This window comes from Phyllobates terribilis, unplaced genomic scaffold, assembly GCF_046119375.1.
Source record: "Phyllobates terribilis strain yellow unplaced genomic scaffold, ASM4611937v1 Scaffold_5__5_contigs__length_657084704, whole genome shotgun sequence".
NCBI classification, from domain to species: Eukaryota; Metazoa; Chordata; class Amphibia; order Anura; family Dendrobatidae; genus Phyllobates; species Phyllobates terribilis.
In genome coordinates this window covers 630,788,436-630,809,223 of record NW_027362765.1, presented here as the reverse complement: position 1 = coordinate 630,809,223, position 20,788 = coordinate 630,788,436, and the positions used below count along the sequence as shown (strand labels likewise).

The 20,788-nt window shown below is 42.8% G+C and overlaps 1 protein-coding gene across 1 annotated transcript in view; it reads right to left on the bottom strand.

Moving 5' to 3' along the window:
- Positions 1-20,788, bottom strand: part of SSH3 (slingshot protein phosphatase 3) — a 158,696-nt gene that overhangs the window by 87,995 nt on the left and 49,913 nt on the right. The window lies entirely within an intron of this gene.

The following is a 20,788-nucleotide window of genomic DNA, read 5'->3' as shown; positions in this document are numbered from 1 at the left end:
AAAGCAAGATAGAAACCCTATACCAACCACAAGCTAAAATGAGGGAATTGGAATGGTGTTGTCAGATGTTCTGGAAAATCAGCATTACTGGTAAGTATTTACCCTGTTACCAGTGAGCTTTACAGAGAAAAAGCACCCTTCAGGTGAGACCATCACTTATGATCATTTTTCCGAACGTATGATCTGAACAAACTAAAGTCCAACCCATAATGCTTAGCTTAATGAACTATGATGAGGGGCGGGCTGGGCCGGGGGGCCTGGCCGGTCCCTCAGCAGCTCTTTGGGGCCACCCGGTCGCATGCTGCTTTAGTAGCTTTTGGGGGGCATTGCACCTTTAAATTCTGCAGCTTTTGCGCGTCCACGTCCTATCAGGAAGCGCCTGGTGAGGAAGATTACCTGTGCGATGCTCCGTGCCGGCTCTGCCTCCCTGCTCCTTTCTGTGCTGCTTTCAGGGCTTCTCTCCTGCTGCACACAGCAGCGCCTGGCCGGGGACATGATGGTAAGAAGCAAATAGCATCTAATAGTGGTGAGTGAGGGAAGGTGGTGTGTTATTGGGTGGTGACAGGTGTCAGTGAGTGCATTACTGTGTACTGCTAACATGTGTATTATGAGGTGATCAGTGTATGTTGCCATGTATATTACGAGGGGCTGTGGGTCTAATACACTTTATACTGTATGTGTGGGGGATGGGACACTGTACTGTGTGGCACTGTATATTTTGTGGTGCTGATGGGTGTTATACTGTGAGGGACATGGAGATGAATGTAATGGTGTACTGAGGTGCTGGGGGATGTGACACTGTACTGTTATGGCCTGGGGAATCCTACACTGTACTGTGTGCTGCTGATGGCTGTTATACTGTGAGGGACAAGAGAATGAATGTGATGTGGTACTGTTGGTCTATGGATCATGGGCTGGGGGTGTTACACTGTTACTGTGTGTGAGGAGCTTTGTGGATTTCCCTGAGCAAATGAGAAGTTTGTTGATCTTGATGACAGCATGCAGAGGCTAAAGGGGGCGGCCTGCAACAAAAGTTCACCCTAAATGTTTATTTAAAGGGGTTGTCTGGCCTTAGACTATAAGTCTGCCGTCACTCTATGCGACGGCAGACTTGTGAATCCTCCCATCTGGCACACTGCACACTGTAAGGATTCTTCTTCGGTGCTGAACTGAAGGTATGTGTGATTTGTATACATGCGGTCACGGGCCGACTAGATGGGTGCAGCCTCACTCAATGCCAGTGCATTGAGCGAAGCTGGAAACAATCTAATCGGAATGTGGACAGAAGCATGTAAATCTCATATTTGCAGTCATGTGTCCTCCACTCTCGGCATCAGAGAATGCTTGCAGCTTGCATTGCACCCAATGTGCAGATTCACAAGTCTGCAGATTGACTGTAGACTTGTATTCTAACATCGGACCACCCCTTTAATTTAATAATTAGAATAATTTTTCTAATATATTTTAATTAATAATTCTTAATGACCCCAGCCCTGTCCCTGATAACATCCCGTTTGAGTGTCCCAGCATGCACTGGGGATTCGCAAACAAAATGTCTTCGGAATGGAAGTACAAAAAAAAAAGCAGGGAGTTACAGTAGGGAACGAGCAGTAGGACATTTTTATTGAAAGTATTTTAGAAAAGTGATTCAATTATTACATTAAGGCTATGTGCCCACGATGCAGAAATGAAGCAGAATTTCTGCAGCATTTCTGCATCTCCCTGGCAGAAAAAACGCATGCAGATTGTGCATGCGTTTTTCCTGCAGAATACATGCGGATTCACATGCGTTTCCGCATGCAGATTGACAAGCGCTTTCCAGGCGATAGCATCACTTGTAAAGTGCTTGACAACTAGGTCACACTATATAAATCCATGCAAACAGCGTGGATTTATACAGTGTGACCGTAAAAATAAAAAAATAAAGCTATACTCACCCCCGATGTCCCGGCGTGTGCAGCAGCGCTGCTTCCTGGCTGGTTCCTGGCTGCCGGCATATCGCGAGACAGAGCGGTGAAGGGCCTGCGGTCACATGACTGTGACATCACCGAAGGTCCTTCAGCGCTGAGAGAGACTTCGGAAAGGTGAGTATAAACTTTATTTATTATTTTATTCTTTTTTTCACAGGTACAATGGTACCCAGGTCTGGATGAGAGTCTTCTCTCCTCCAGAACTGGGTACCATCCGCACATAGAGACGCATAGAAGCCGCTTGTACAAATGTACAGATGCGGATTCTATGTGTCTCAATGCAAGTCAATGGCGGCCATTCCGCTGCGCTTCTGCAAAATTAATGAACATGCTGCGGATTTTTGTACGCAGCATAAGCGCTGCGGAAAAATCCGCAGCATGTGCATAGAACATGTGGAATCCCCTTGGGGACCATGGGGTGCGGATTACCTAGCGTTTAACAAGCGTTTACACTGCGGAAATTCCGCAGCATAAACGCTTGAAAAACGCTACGTGGGCACCCAGCCTTAAGAGAGACATTTAGGATGAAATTCAAATTTGATTTCGGACCACCCCTTTTACCCCTTCACACCATAGCCATTTTTGGTTTCCATTTTTTCTACCCCTTCTTTCAAGAGCCATAACTTTTTTATTTTTCCATCCTCATAGCTGTATGAGGGCTTGTTTTTCGCGAGACGAGTTGTACTTATGGCACCATTTATTTGATCATATAGTGTACTGGAAAACGTGCGGTGAAATTGTAAAAAAGTGCAGTTCCACAATTGTTTTTTAGGTTTTTTATTTACCATGTTTATGTTTATATGGTAAAACTGACCTGACAATATGATTCTCCAGGTCAGTATCTGTACCCAGATACCAAACAGTTATAGTTTATTTTTATTTATTTTATATATTTTTTTTAAGTGGTGAAAAAAAATCCGAAATTTATATGAACATTTTTTTGGACGTTTGTCACCATTTTCCAAGACCCGTAACGTTTCCAATTTTTGGTATTTGGGGCTAGGTGAGGGCTTATTTTTTGTGCCCTGAGCTGCCATTTTGGAGTAGATACAATATTTTGATCGCCTGTTATTGCATTTGATTGCATTGTTGTGTCGGCCAAAAAAACTTATTTCTGTTTCGAATTTTTGTCGTTACGCCATTTACCGATCTGATTAATTTACTTTATATTTTGATAGATCGGACATTTCTGAACTCAGCGATACTAAATATGTGTATTTCTTAAATAGTTTTATTTTCAATGGGTGAAAAGGGGGCTGATTTGAACTTTTGATGGGGTTGGGGTGGGATTTGTATTTTTTCATATTTTTAAAGACTTTTTTCCTCATTTTTTACATTTAGTCCCCTTGGCAGAAATGATGATCTCCTATGAGCACCGGCTGGTAGTAGTGAATATTCATGGCCTTTAATAGCGGACATACTGCCAGACGAGCGCAGCAGAAGCCACGCTGCGGCTACAGTGTGCGCGCTATTAGGGAGAATGAATGGTCACTGCTCCCCAGCACGTAGAGCGTGACACAGCACTGGAGGAGAGAGGAGGTGAGTATGAGTGTTTATTTTTTTTCTGTGCAGCGTGACGGGGATCAGGGGCTGCCAAGCATACCAGGATGAGTGGGCCATACATACAGGGAAGAAGGGGGCCATGCATACCAGGATGAAGCATGAGGGGGGCCATACATAAGAGCACCGATCCGAGGCTGGTGCCTGGCAGCGCTAACACAAATCAGAGCGCGTGACCGCTCTGTGACCTACCTGTGACTGCCCTGCACATCCTCATAGTAGCTGAGGATTTGTACAGGGCAGTCACGCTGCTGATCTGCGCTCTGCTGGGCCTTGTGGTGCCACAGAAGTCTGTGACACCACAATCGCTTTTTCTGTTGCCTGCTGCTGAAAAAAGAAAAGACAGAAGAAAGAAGAGAGAAGACAGAAGACATCAGTAAGAAGATCCCTGCCGGATCTCTCCTCATCCACCCCAACCCCCCCTTCTTTTTAATCCCCCCTCCCTCCTTTCTGCCACCGAGCGCTGATCAGTACTTGATCCCTGATCAGTACTTGATCGCGCGATTTTTAGCATTTTTTTTTCCTGCAGCGGCCGAGCGCTGATCAGTGACAAAAATCACTGATCAACGTCCATGCTTGCTGTTTTCCAGGACTTTTTTTTGTCCCTGTTCTCCCCCATCCTTTTCACCACCTTCGTGCGCACATCCAGCAGCCGCCGAGCGGTAGTCGTTGACGCAAATCACTGATCAGCACTTGTGCTCGCTGTTTTACAATTTTTTTCCACAGGGCGGTTACACTGTCTGATTGTGCGCCAGGCTGGGCCTTGTGGTGCCACAGAAGCCTGTGACACTACAATCACTGCTCCTGCTGCTACAGAAGCCAGAGGACAGAAGCCAGATGACAACGGTAAGAATATTATTTAATTCCAGCCTGATCTCTCATCCACCCCAATTCCTTTCTCTTTCCCCCTCCCACCAGTCTTTGTACCCCCTTCCCCACCCCACCTTTCTGCCAAGCGCTGATCAGTATTTGATCACTGATCAGTACTTTTTTTTTTTTTGTGCGTCCTGCAGTAGTCGAGCTCTGATCAGTGACCCAAGTCACTGATCAACGTCCGTGTTCACGGTTTTCCAGGACTTTTTTGTTTTTGTCCACTTTTCTCTCCCCCATCCTTTGCACCACTTCCGTGCACACATCCAGCAGCCGCGGAGTATTGATCCGTGACGCAGATCACTCCTCCGCACTCATGCTCGCTGTTTTACCCTTTTTTTTTCACTGACTCCCCCACCCTTCCCACTCCCACCTTGCACCACCTCTGGTTGTTGCTTTTTTCTTTACAAAAAGTTTACACCAAGCACCCTTACACACACACACACACACACACACACACACAACTGAATAAAGTACTGACAAACACCACATACATAAAAAAAAAAAGATGTCCTGCTTGTCCCAAACCCACTATTCAGTTTATGAGGCATACGCTTTCCTTGCCTCCAACACGGACAGTGAGGGAGAAGATACCACCTTTCTAGATTTTTCTGACTCCTCGTCATAGTCATCCTCCTCCTCTTCCTGCTTCTCCTCTTCAGGTGATGCTGAACCGCCATGAAGACGCCTCAGGACAGAAGGACAGAAGATGAACCAGCACCCCCCATTACTGACCCCGTATGGACCTCGCCCCCCGCCACCCACCACTGAATCCTGATTTTGTGGCACAATCAGGAATCAAGTTTGACACCACCGGCCTCACAGAAATAGACCTTTTCTCTGACGATTTTGTAAACCTCACGGTGGGCCAAACTAATTCGTATGCTCAACAATTTTTGGCACAAAACCGCTCTTCATAATTTTCTAACTGGACTCCTGTAGACGCAGTAGAAATGATTAAGTTTTGGGGCCTGGTCCTTCTCATAGCGATACTGAAAAAGCCAGAAGCTCAGGAAAACTGGAGTGTTGATGTTTTGTATAACACTCCGGTGTTCCAAATGGTCATGACCCATGCACAAGTTCTTGCATTACAACAATAATACACGGTGTCCAGCACGAGATGACCCCAACTTTGATCGTCTTTTCAAAGTTCGGACAGTCATCGAGCACTTCAACAACAAGTTTGCTGAAGAGCACGTGCCCCAAAGGGACATCTGCGTGGATGAGTCCCTAATTCATTTTAAGGAGAGGCTTGGATTCCGGCAGTACCTGCCTAGTAAGAGGGCCAGGTACGAAATTAAGCTGTACAAACCTTGTGAGAGTACCTCAGGGTACACACCTACAAGTTTAGGGTTTATGAAGGGAAAAACTCCCAGATTGAACGCCCTGAATGCCACCCTGTCCTGGGAGTGAGTGGGAAAATTGTGTGAGATTTGGTGCACCCACTGCTGGATCAAGGTTATCACCTCTATGTGGATAACTTTTATACCAGCATCCCACTCTTCAAGTCCCTCTCTGTGGAGGTACCACAGCCTGTGATACTGTCCACAAAAATCAGAGAGGTCTCCCGAAGATGCTAATAGGGGTCAGAGCAGAGCCCAATGTAGCGACCACCTACTGGTGGTCAAGTACAAGGACAAGAGGGATGTCCTTCTCTTGACCACCATACATGGTAATGGCAGCACCCCCAGCACTGTACGAGGTTCCTCTACACAGGTTGTCAAACCAGAGTGTGTAGTGGGGTACAACAAGTACATGGGGGGAGTTGATCTCTCTGATCAAGTCCTCCAGCTGTACAGTGTTTTGAGAAAGGCCAGGGTGTGGTACAAGTAGCTGGCCATGCACATCATACAGATGGCAATCTGCTATCACAATGTGCAGGCCATACTTCTACGTCATACCTTTAGTTCCAGGAGGTAGTAATCAAGGCCCTGATATTTGGCAGTGGTGGTAGAGCGGGCCCCAGTTCTTCCGGAACTGAAGAACCTCGAATCGTACCAGGCCAGCATTTCCCAGGGGAGATCCCTCAAAGCGGAAAAAAAGGTAAGTCACAAAAGATGTGCCAAGTGTGTTACAAAACGGGAATACACAAGGACACCATTTATCAATGTGACACCTGCCCAGACAAGCCCGGCCCGTGAATGAAAAAATGCTTCAGACTGTGCCACACATCCATGGACTACTAAATTCAGTTCTGACTTACACAACTGACGTATGAAAAACTGACGAACGCTACACAACTGACGTATGACACTACATTACAAAATTCACATATCAGGAATCAGTAGAACAGTTCCAAAAAGGGGGCACTTGTAGGGCATTTTCACTGTTTAGGCATATCAGGGGCTCTGCAAACGCGACATGACGCCCACAGACCATTCCATCAAAGTCTGCATTCCAAAACATCACTCCTTCCCTTCCGAGCCCTGACATGCACCCAAACAGTAGTGTTCTCCCACATATGGGGTATCAGAGTACTTAGGAGAAATTGTACAACAACTTTTATGGTCCAATTTATCCTGTTACCCTCGTGAAAATAAAAAAAAATTGCGGCTAAAAGATCATTTTTGTGGAAAAAAAAAGTGATTTTTTTTTTTTCACGGCTCTACGTTATAAACTTTTGCGAAACACTTGCGGGTTCAAAATGCTCACCACACATCTAAATTAGTTCCTTAAGGGGTCTAGTTTCCAAAATGGGGTCACTTGTGGGGGGTTTCCACTGTTTAGGCACATCAGGGGCTCTCGAAACACGACATGGCATCCGCTTTCAATTCCAGCGAGTTTTGCGTTGAAAACGTCAAACGGTGATCCTTCCCTTCCAAGCCAAACAATGACTTTCCCCCACATATATGGTATCATCGTACTCAGGAGAAATTGTACAACAACTTTTGGGGTCCAATTTTTCCCGTTACCTTTGTGAAAATAAAAAATTGGGGTTTAAAGTAAAATTTTAGTGAAAAAAAAGTTAAATGTTCATTTTTTCCTTTCACATTCGATTAATTGCTGTGAAGCACGTGAAGGGTTAATAAACTTCTTGAATGTGGTTTTGAGCACATTGATGGGTGCAGTTTTTAGAATGGTGTCACTTTTGGGTATTTTCTGTCATATAGACCCCTTAAAGTGACTTCAAATGTGGTGTGGTCCCTAAAAAAAAAAAATGGTTTAGTAAATTTTGTTGTAAAAATGAGAAATCGCTGGTCAACTTTTAACCCTTATAACTTCCTAATAAAAAAAAAATGTTGGTTCCAATTTGTGCTGATGTAAAGTAGACATGTGGGAAATGTTATTTATTAACTATTTTGTGTGACATATCTCTCTGACTTAAGGGCATAAAAATTCAAATTTTGAAAATTGCGAAATTTTCTAAATTTTCACCAAAATTCTGATTTTTTCACAAATAAACGCAAGACATATAGAATAAATGTTACCACAATCATGTAGTACAATATGTCATGAAAAAACAATCTCAGAATCAGTGGGATCCGTTGAAGCGTTCCAGAGTAATTACCTCATAAAGTGACAGTGGTCAGAATTGTAAAAATTGGCCTGGTCATTAACATGCAAACACCCTTCGGAGTAAAGGGGCTAAAGACGGGCAACCTCAACTCGTGGGCCACTGTTGTGTGCTTGCCCCCCCCCCCAGGCTATAATTTGCCAGCCAGCCCCTGACTATGATGTACACTTTTCGTCACAGATCACATGCAGGTTGCGTTTCACAGCTAGCATCTACTGTACCTCTAACTACAGAAATGGGAGCTAGCTCCAATCTCTGGTGTTAAATCATTTAGATGTCACTGAAAATCACTGACAGGGGAATGTAAATGGCTTGAGGTCGTGGGGAGTCGATTGGTTACCATAGCACCTGGGGGTCCGCTGTAGGTCCCCATAGCGGCTATCATAATCCTATAAAGTCCAGCCTCAGGCTGGGTTTCATAAGAGAACATTATTTCCAATATATACAGTAAAAAATAGCATTGCTTTATTTAGTATGAGCAATCAAACGATAAGTAAAACTTATTGTTTGAAAACTAAAAAAGAAAAGGTTTTCCCCATTCAAAATTAAAGAAATTAAAAAGGAAAAAACAAAATCACTCACTATCACCGCATTACTAAAATGCCAATCAAAATATAAAATTATTTGACCCTCGAAATACCAGGGATTGCTTTATTTTTGCACTTTCCTTTTTTCCTTGCTTTATTTCAAGAGCCATAACTTTTTTATTTTTCCGTCGACATACCGTAGTTGTCTGAGGGCTTGTTCTTTGTGGGACAAGTTGTAGTTTTGAATGTAATCATTTATTTTACCATATAAATGCACTGAAAACACAAAAATGTCCTAAAAAAATAAATAAATTATGATGAAATGGTGAAAAAAAATGCCATATTTTTAAGGATTTTTTTAATACGATGTTCATTGTACAGTAAAAAGAACTGCAGACATGATTGCCCAGGTCAGTCTAATTATAGCACTACCAAACATCCATTGATTTTTTTTTCTATTTAAGCAATGAGAAAAATTCAGAATATTGTAAAAAGTGTTTTTGTTTTTTTTTTCATGATTTTCCGAGACCTGGAACATTGTAGGCGCATATGCCCGAATCCCACTTTGCAAGAGGGTTTGTATCCCATTTTGTGAGGGGGTTGGGCTTAAGTCTCAAGGGGACCACTGAACATAAGAGAAAACGCAATGTGAAGGGGCCCTTAAAGATAGATTCTGGCTATATAATATAGCTGGTATCTGCTGCATGTGATAGAAGTTCAGCTCCTGAGCCCTTTAACATCTGAGGGCCCTTTAACAGGATGTGAATACAATGCCCTTTTGCGGGAAAGTGTTAATAATGATAATAATAATCTTTTTATTTATATAGCGCCAACATATTCCGCAGCGCTTTACAATTCAGACAATTTTTACAGACATTATCAACAAGGTAAGCATTGAAAAGGAAAAAAAAATATTGAAATGCCATTATTGCCAATTTTTAGAGGTCCTGCATTCCCCCAAAATACATACAATAAAAAGCAAACAAAACACTGTATATACTTCAATATAGTATTTACAAAAACTATGTCTTAGTGCACAAAATCAAAGCCCATATACAGGGTGGGCCATTTATATGGATACACCTAAATTAAATGGGAATGGTTGGTGATATAAACTTCCTGTTTGTGGCACATTAGTATATGGGAGAGGGAAAACTTTTCCAGATGGGTGGTGACCATGGCAGCCATTTTGGATCCAACGTTATTTTTTTCAATGGGAAGAGGGTCATGTGACACATCAAACTTATTGAGAATTTCATAAGAAAAACAAATGGTGTGCTTGGTTTTAACGTAACTTTATTCTTTCATGAGTTTTTACAAGTTTATAACCACTTATAAAATGTGTTCAAAGTGCTGCCCATTGAGTTGGATTGTCAATGCAACCCCCTTCCCCCACTCTTAACAAACTGATAGCAACACCGCAGAAGAAATGCTAGCACAGGCTTCCAGTATCCGTTGTTTCAGATGCTGCACATCTCGTATCTTCACAGCATAGACAATTGCCTTCAGATGACCCCAAAGATAAAAGTCTAACGGGGTCAGATTGGGAGACCTTGGTGGCCATTCAACTGGCCCAAGACAACCAATCCACTTTCCAGGAAACTGTTCATGTAGGAATGCTCGGACCTGACACCCATAATGTGGTGGTCCACCATAAAGAGGGCAACACATCATCATGTAGCAATTTCAGATATCCAGTGGCATTGAGGTTCCCATTGATGAAGAATGGCCCCACTATCTTTGTACCCCATACACCACACCATACCATCAATTTTTGTGTTCCAACAGTCTTGGAGGGATCTATCCACTGTGGGTTATTTTCAGACCAAAATAGGTGGTTTTGTTTGTTAACTTCACCATTCACAAAAAAGTTTGCCTCATCACTAAACATAATGTTCTGTGTAAACTGAGGGTCCTGTTCCAATTTTTGTTTGCCCATTCTGCAAATTCAGTGCGCCGATCTGGGTCATCCTCGTTGAGATGCTGCAGCAGCTGGATTTTGCAAGGGTGCCATTTGTGAGTAGCTAATATCCGCCGAAGGGATGTTCGACTGATGCCACTCTCCAGTGGCATACGGCGAGTGCTACGCTGTGGGCTCTTGCTGAATGAAGCTAGGACTGCCACTGATGTTTCTTCATTAGTGACAGTTTTCTTGCGTCCACATTTTGGCAAATCCAACACTGAACCTGTTTCACGAAATTTGGCAAGCAGTTTGCTAACTGTACCATGGGAGATGGGTGGTCTTGTAGGGTGTCTTGCATTGAAATCTGCTGAAATGACCCGGGTACTGCGTTCACCAGACATCAACACAATTTCTATCCTCTCCTCACATGTTAACCTCTGAGACATGTCAATGGCTGTAAACAAAGAGAAACTTGTAAATAACTCATGAAAGAATAAAGTTACATTAAAACCAAGCACACCATTGTTTTTCTTATGAAATTCTCAATAAGTTTGATGTGTCACATGACCCTCTTCCCAATGAAAAAAATAAAGTTGGATCCAAAATGGCCAACTTCAAAATGGCCGCCGTGGTCACCAAGCATCTGGAAAAGTTTTCCTCCTCCCATATACTAATGTGCCACAAACAGGAAGTTGATATCACCAACAATTCCCATTTTATTTAGGTGTATCCATATAAATGGCCCACCCAGTACTTCCGGACCGTCCATAGACAATAAACATCTTGGTGGTCCGCATTCTGCTCTGCAGTGATGTTCTAAAACCTTACTGGTTAGTAGAGCAACTGCACACAATCATGCAACTGAGGGAGCAGGAATCCGATTGTTAAGACACAGCCGGACTTCCCATAGGGAAGGCATAAATGGTATATTACAGTCTCTATATTCTTGATCATTGTATAACCAGCAATGAACAAATAAGAAAACACTCAAAAAGAAAGAACATATACATTTCTATGTAATAAGACTTGTACTTATGTTTAGAATTTTAGGGTATGCGCACACGATCCGGAGCCGCTGCGGGTTTGACGCTGAATGTTATGCAGCGTCAAACCCGCAGCGGCCACGAAACTGACATGCGGCGCGTCTTTCCAGACCACAGCATGTCAATTTCTCTTGCGGGTCCGCATGTGGACTTTCCCCATAGACCTAACCTCTATGAGGAAAGTCCGCAGATGAAAAGAAATTGTGCCGCTCATTTGCATAATGAGCAGAAACCGCGTGGCTATTCCGGAGTGTCGGGGCCGCGGGCTGGTACGCATCGTGGATGTCCATCGTGGGCACATATCAGGTTTCTAAAAACGCCAAGCAGTTAAAAGATGTGACCTGACCATTCTTCTGATGTTTTCTACTCGTAAGACGTTCTGTACTTTACAACAGTAGAACACTGAAAAGATTAAGACACCCAAAAAATTACCTGATGGCTTTTGGACCCTGTTGACATTGTTTTTGCTTAATAAAAACTGCTAGCTGTTTCTACAGGATTCAATGAAGTGAGAAAAAAAAAACTGGAAAATGAGAGTAAAAAATATTTCACAAAATACATTGGAAAACCCTCCAAAAAAACACTGGCGGCCATAACCTTTGGAAAGACACTACACAAGACACTTCAGGAAACTGGTGTCCTCTGCTTGAAAAACTTGGCAGGTTCACCCGAGTTTAAAAGATGTTGCGTGCACATACCTCAAGTTTACTACTGACATGAAGAATCATACTGACAGGTCATTTTTACCAAATAATCAAGGCAGTAAAAACATAACCCCAAATTGATGGGAGAGTAGCAGGGTTTTTTCACCATTTTACCAGACTTGGGATTTTTTTCCTGTGTTTTAAAACATTACATGGTAAAGGGTAAGGTATCATTAAAAACCACAACTCGCCCTACAAAAAACCTTCATATAGCCATGGAAAAATAAAGTAATGATACTTGGATGAATGGGAGGAAAAAATAAAAGCTCAAGCACATAACCTTTTCATGAACTGGAAATTTTAAGATAAGGCCAAGACTGCTTTTATCTATTTATTAGACATGACCAGATTACCACTCCAACTTAAGGTGCAATAGCGATCTCGCTAGTGATCTCGTTATGTCTGACAGGTAGCAACGATCAGGCCCCTGCTGTGAGATCGCTGATCTTTACAAAGCTTCCTGGACCATTCCTGGGTCGTTGCGCTCCCGCTGGGCAGTGTGCATCGCTGTATTTGACACCTTATCAACGACCTCGTTAGCGATTCAGAACTAAGACACGTAGGCGGCAATAAATTGGACTTTTCCGCGCCCCTCGTCCCGATTGGTGGTCGCTACTGCGTCCTTGTTTTTCGGATCCCAGCAGCGTTCTCCGGCTGTGACTCCACTTTGAAGAAATCAGACATCTTTAGCGAGGTAGGTATTGTTTGGGATCTCAAATGAGTTTCCATTTTTAATTCATTTATAGGACATCTACCAATTATCTGCTATCATTGCTCTTCAGGGAGGGAGGGCTTGGCTTCTATCTGTATATATATGCTTTTGCATGGGCAGATATTTTAGGGGTCTCGTGCACACACACCCACACAGCACGTTTTCTGACACACTGTCCTAGCCAACCGCTTCAGAGTTTTTCACACGCCAATTAACATGAAGCTTAAATCAATAGACTCTGTTGTTTTGGCCTGTTGCACGCTTCACAACTTTCTTCGTCGGCGTGATGCAATTATGTACTGTCCGCCTGGCTTCGTGGACTCTGTGGACCTAGCCGATGGGGAAGTGGAGCTCGGTGAATGGCGTGCAAACGATCCTGCAATTGCAGGCCTTCAACCAGTGGGACATGGCAGAAACACCCATGATGCGAAGACCTGCCGCGACAACTACTGCCAGTATTTTAACGGTCCTGGTGCTGTTCCTTGGCAGCATCAAAACCTATAGTGGGCAACTACTCATGTTTCTACACTACTGACATTTCTGTACTGATGTGTCTAATAAACTGTGTGTTCTACTATGCAAAAGCTTTGTTTCTCATTCTTTCAGTAGTAGCAGTAGTCACCGCAGTAAGCAGTCCATATATATATATATACACACACACATATTATATATATATATATATATATATATATATATATATATATATATATATATATATATACACACACACATATGTATACAGATACATACATATACATTTGTGTACTCGTATGTAAACAGATTCATCCATGTACTCATACATATTTTTAAGTACATAAATATATACACACACACTCATATACACATACGTATACAGATAACTATATATACACATACATACTCTCAAACATACAGATATGCATACAAATAAATGGCCATTTACATCTCTATATATATATTCGTATAAATATAAGGACATTCACACATCTGTACAGGAACAATGCACACACCAGTGTTCCCGTCTGACCGGAGACGCAGTAGCGATCCCATCTGACCGGAGACGCAGTGTTAAACCAAGGCCGCCCAATCAGAACGCAGTAGCGTCCACCAATCGGAGATGAGGGGGGCGCGGAAAAGTAATTTTATGCACGCCTTTGTGACACAGTACAGTCCCTATCAAGGTGTAGATCGTTGAAATAGCTGCTGTGTGAAAGCGTCCCAACGACCGCCGAGATCGTTAGATTGCTGGGGCGGCCGAAATCGTTGGGAAGTTCTGCATGTTTGACAGCTCCCCAGCGATCACGAAACGACTCTCCAGCGATCCCAAAACCGTGACGCACTAACGATCTCGCTAGCGATCTCGTTATGTGTGATGGGGCCTTTAGAGCATTGATAGGAGCTCTGTTGGTTTTACCAGTCTATGAACATTATGCAATTCTAACTGGGAGTATAGCCTAAGACTACAATGACACATCTGTTGTACTTGTCTGTGTGCTGCTTGTTTTTTTCTTCTCAGAGATCACATGGATCCATAGTTTTTTATTGATCCATATACACACACCAGTTTGATCAGTGTGTCCAGTCCATAAGACTCAGAACATGTCCTTTTTTCATCTCAGCCTCAGTCATTGAAGTCTATAGGGATCCATCATAAAACAGATGAATTGCAGAAGACATCCATTTTTACACTTCAGTGTTCCTTCCGTGTTTCTATTTTTCACTGATCCATTTCTTAGAGTCAATGAATAAATAAAAGTTAACACAGTTTACAGATGAGAATAAAAAGAGGATTTTTGTAATTTCCCAGAGGAGAGTGCAAGGCAATTAAGTCTCCTCACACTGGTGTGCCAGACCTGGCATGTCACTCTCCATAAGAAGAAACCTTACCCCTTAGATCCCCAGTCTTAGCCTCTCACCATGCCAAATCAGATCTCATACTTTACACTGATGAGGGGCAATACCCCGAAACACCGTGTCTGCAAATTGAGATTCTGATTTTGCTTTTATCCTAAGTCATATTGCACGACTCGTTAAAGGGTCGATATTGACTTGTAGGACTGACACTTCTTATAGGTGGCACTAGAGTTCAAGTCCTCTTCCTGTCTGAAGAAGCAATTTGCATATTTAATTTCCCAGAGGAGCAAGCAAGGCGTTTAAATTTCCTCATACTGGCGTGCCACTCTCCACAAGGAGAAACCTTACCCTTTAGATCCATGTAACTGCAATGAAAAATCTATCTCGTAGCCCTCATTGGGGAAAACAGAAACCATAAGTGAAGTCTGCTGCCACCCGGTGGCTGACACTAATAATACACCTTAATAGGTTGGCTCCTCCCCAACAGGTTACACCTAGACTACCCTTGCCTACCAACACCAAGCTACTCAGTGAGAAAGCAGTAGAAAACAAAAAAAAAAAAACTGGAAAGCAAAAAACACAAGTGCGTGCTTATCAGGATTCTCTGGTGCTGGGAGCAGATGGTCATGGGACTACAAGTATGCAATATGCATGCTCCTAGCCACCTGGAATGTGGAGTCGGTAAGCCAAACCTCCGACTCAGATTCCTCAATTTCCCTGACTCCTGACTCCACAGCACTGCCTCACTACTGAGAATGTACATAAAGTGCAGCACAGATTCATCTCAACTTAAAGCCTAAATCAGGAATACAACAGACATTTATAGGACATTTCATAACTTTCCCATATTCTTATGAAAACATTTACAGCACATCCTGCATTGTACTACTGTACCCAATTTATTATATATTTTGATGGAGTTGGTCCATTTTATACCGAATCCACCAAAATGGACGACTCCACGACTCCGAAGCCCTGCCAGCCACATTCCGAATAGATGTGTGCGGCCTCGCTCAATGCAAGTGAATTAAACAAGGCCACACACGTCTAGTCGGAACGCGTTCAGAAGTATGCATATCGCATACTTGCGGTGAAATGAACGCCACATCTTCCCGCCTGCACCGGAGAATCCTGACAGCGTGCACTGTGCATGCTGTGAGGATTCACAAGTCTGCAGTTACATAGAGTGACTGCAGACTTTCGTGCCAAACCTTGACAACTTTTATGCATGAGGTATCAGGTCAAGTAAGAGGAGGGATACCCAGACTACTGGAATGGTCCTAGTAGAGAGTTATGTCCCACAGGTTAACCTGAATTACATATTCAATGCAGTCCGTGCTAGAGGCCACTCAGTCTACCAATATGTTCCATCTTCATGGCACTCAAGCCGCATGCTCCAGAATACACTGTCCAAAGTACAGGAAACCACTGCTGCGGCTACTCTCTCGTTTGGTGGGCGTAAATTTTCACATACCGCCAGACCTGAGAATAGACAGGGTGGAGGTGTTGGTCTGCTCCTTTCACCAGAATGTGCTTTCCAGGTCATCCCTCCGGTTCCCTCACTTCTGTTTCCTTCCTTTGAAGTGCACACTGTCAGACTCTTTAAACCCTTCTCCCTGCAAGTGGCGGTTGTGTATCGCCCTCCAGGCTCCTCCCGCCAGTTCCTGGATCACTTTGCCACCTGGCTTCCTCGCTTTCTATCCTGTGACATCTCCACCCTCATCATGGGAGACTTTAACATCCCCATCGATGATCCCCTTTCCAAATCAGCCTATCCTCTACTTTCTCTAACCTCCTCATTCGGCCTCTCACAGTTTACTAATTCTCCTACGCATGAAGATTGGAATACTTTGGACCTGGTTTTCTCCAGTCTCTGCTCACTGCATGACTTTACCAACTCCCCTCTCCCGCTCTCAGACCACAACCTACTTTCCATCTCTGTCCAGAATTGTCTCCTCACCTGAGACACCCCCACTTACCACACTTCTAGGAATACACATACCATTAATACACAGCAGCTTATGGACAATCTCCTCCCTCTCCTGTCCAGACTTAGCATTGTCACACTACAATAATACACTGAAGAGTGCCCTAGGTGAAGCAGCACCTTCTACACGCAGAAAGACCCGACACAGACAACGGCAGCCCTGGCACACGATGCAAACACGTTTTCTTCAGCGTTGCTCAAGGTGTGCTGAGCGTCAGTGGAGAAAATCTCTTTTAGCAGAAGACTTCATCCACTATAAATTCAAGCTCAAAATGTATAACTCTGCCCTTCATCTGGCCAAACAATCCTACTTCACCACCCTCATCAATCACTATCCAACAATCCAAAACGACTTTTTGAAACCTTAAACTCCCTCCTGAGCCCTAAAGCACAGACCCCCATCACCAACCTCATCGGTGAGGATCTGGCCACTTATTTCCTAGAAAAAAATCAACCACATCCATCAGGACATCTCAGCCCAATCTCCCCTTCCCTGCCGCATTAAAAGCCTGTTACAGAAGAAGAAGTTACCCAGCTCCTTGGTATCTTTTCCTCCTCATTTAAACATGCCATCATAACCCTTTTACTTAAAAAGCCATCCCTGGACATAACTGCACTGCTAACTACAGACCCGTCTCTAACCTTCCTTTCATCTCCAAGCTCCTGGAATGCTTGGTCCACTTCTATCTAATCCACTCTCTCTCAAATAACGCTCTCCTTGACCCTCTACAATCTGGTTTCCGCTCTTCACACTCCACTGAAACTGCCCTTACTAAAGTCTCTAATGACCTATTAACAGCTAAATCCAAAGATCACTGTTCCCTTCGGATTCTCCTGGATCTCTCTGCAGCATTTGACACTGGGGATCACCAGCTCCTTCTCACTATCCTCCGCTCTATAGGCCTCAAGGAAACCGTTCTCTCCTGGTTCTCCTCCTACCTCTCTAACCACTCCTTCACGGTATCTTTTGCTGGCTCCTCTTCCTCTCCTCGTTCCCTTACTATCGGGGTTCCGCAGGGCTCAGTCCTAGGCCCCCTCCTCTTCTCTCTATATACTGTCCCTATTGGACAAACAATCAGCAGATTTGGGTTCTAGTATCATCTCTATGCTGACGACTCCCAATTATACACTTCTCCTGACATCACCCCTACCCTAATACAAAATACCAAGGATTGTTTGTCTGCTGTCTCTAACATCATGTCCTCCCTTTATCTTAAACTGAATCTCTCCAAAACTGAACTTCTTGTGTTTCTCCCCTCTACTAACTTAACGCTACCTAAGATCGAAATTACATTGGAGGGTTCAACCATAACTCTCAAGCAGCACGCCCGCTGCCTTGGGGTCATATTCGACACTAACCTTTCCTTTACTCCCTATATCCGATCACTCACTCGCTCTTGTCACCTGCATCTTAAAAACATCTCCAGAATCTGACCTTTTCTCACCTTTGAAACTGCCAAAACTCTGTCGCTCTTATTCACTCTTGTCTGGACTACTGCAACTCTCTTCTGATCGGTCTCCCTCTTACCAAACTTTCTCCTCTCCAATCCATCCTGAATGCGGCATCCAGGGTATTTCTGTCCAGCCGCTTCACCGATGCCTCCACCTTGTGCCAGTCATTACACTGGTTGCCCATTCGCTACAGGGTCCAATATAAACTCATCGCTCTCACCCACAAAGCTCTCCACAGTTCTGCACCGTCTTATATTTCCTCTCTCATCTCTGTCTGTCCTACACGTGCCCTCCGTTCTACAAATGACCTAAGACTAATATCCCCCATAATTCGAACCTTGCACCTCCGTCTCCAAGACTTCTCTCGTGCTGCGCCAGTTCTATGGAATGCACTACCCCAGACGATCTGACTGATGCCTAGCACCCACATCTTCAAGTGCGCTTTAAAACTTTAAAAACTCATCTCTTTAAACTAGCCTACCACCTCAACTACTCCGTAAACTAACTTTCCCCTGTTCCCTCCTTCTAATTATTTAGAATCTGCACCCTACTATTCATCTATCTCCACACACACAATAACTGCACTCAATACTTGATTATTGCCCTTAAACATAAGGGCTGATGACCGGATCATGCAGCTTTATATGAAAATCCCTATTTATTATAAGTTCCTGACCTGAAAAAACAAGCACTTTTCACCTATTGTGTCCCCCCATTTCCTTGTAGAATGTAAGCTGGCGAGCAGGGACCTCACTCCTGTATGTACATGTCCCCGCTTAATTGTAAAGTGCTGCGGAATATGTTGTCGCTATATAAATAAAAATTATTATTATTATAAGTGGACAACCTGTTTAAATATATGGTTGGAGTGGAATCCATAACTCCCAGTTTTGTAAACACATCACAAAATATACAGTCTCTTTTCAGGTTTACAGTATCAAGAGAATCTAGTCGGCACTCTGTACAGCTGGGGTGGTGCACGTTGAAAACAATGTTTCTAGGAAAAGCAAATCCCGGCACTCACGTGTTGATGGTTGATTCATTTATTCCACAACTCACAAGACGTTTCAGCCTGTCCAAGGCTTTTTTCAATTGCGGTTAAATACATTCAGTCAAAATATATATAGACAAATCCACGAAAATGACACAATTCTCATTAACATAAAAAGGAAGACCAACAAACAATATATAATAACAAAACTATACAAAAATTTATAAAAATAATAACAAATTACAAGACATCATCCACAAGTAAATTTATATACCTAAATAATCCCTAACCAAATATAAATACATTAGTCTCAAAGTATAAATTCCATTTAATTATTCCCACCTATATATATAATATATTTTAATACTTTCTCAAATATATATTTTTTCAATATTTTTATATTGTTTTTGTTAAATATATTTAATATTTTATAATTTTTAAAATTATTTTTAATGTTTTAAGATTTTTTTGTTTTTTAAATACTGCTCATTATATTTATATATGCAACTAATTCCTTATAACCAACCTGCATCAAATAACTTGCGTCAAATAATTGAATCTACCTTTTCTTTCCTCTCCATAATACTAAAATTCACCAGAGTCGTTTCAAGTCACTATCTAATTAATGCCCTGTAGATAAATCAGAATATTGCCGCATTCCCACAGGTCCTAATTCACAGGGTAAGAATGGTTTACCAGAATTTTCTTTTATTTCTGTGTACCCCATTATCCAAAATCAGTCTATCCCGTTCAGAGAGGTATGATTTCACATCCAGCTACTACTATAGAAATCACCGCAATGCACTACCCCAGACGATCCGACTGATGCCTAGCACCCACATCTTCAAGCGCGCTTTAAAAACTCATCTCTTTAAACTAGCCTACCACCTCAACTACTCAGTAAACCAACTTTCCCCTGTTCCCTCCTTCTAATTATTTAGAATCTGCACCCTACTATTCATCTGTCTCCACACAGACAATAACTGCACTCAATACTTGATTATTGCACTTAAACATACTATCTGATGACCGGATTATGCAGCTTTATATGAAAATCCCTACTTATTATAATTGCCAGACCTGAAATAACAAGCACTTTTCACCTATTGTGTCCCCCCATTTCCTTGTAGAATGTAAGCTGGCGAGCAGGGACCTCACTTCTAATGTGACTGTTTAAACTGTCTTACCTTCTATTGAATTTATTGTATGTACATGTCCCCGCTTAATTGTAAAGTGCTGCGGAATATGTTGTCGATATATAAATAAAAAATTATTATTATAAGTGGACAACCTCTTTAAATATATGGTTGGAGTGGAATCCATAACTCCCAGTTTTGTAAACACATCACAAAATATACAGTCTCTTTTGAGGTTTAAACTTAAAAGGTGAACCCAGGCAAATTTGAAGCTTAGCAACAAGATGGATCCAAAGCCGCCAAGCAATGAGGAGCATTCAATAGGTTTCATAGCTTCTGAATAAGAAGTTTATAGAGAAAACACATTAACTACTGGTAGGTCATTTGAGGAGTGGTTGGATCAGTGGTGGATAACATAGTACATTCCAGAAACTGCCCACTGAGCATGATCAGCTCTTTCCATATTTCCTGTTTCCTTTGGTAGATAGAGGACACAGAAGGTGTGCAGCTAGACATTTGTTCGCCACCAAGTACCAATGTGCAATTCTCGGTTTGTTTGAAATAGGGCTGGAGGATTGTGAGACTT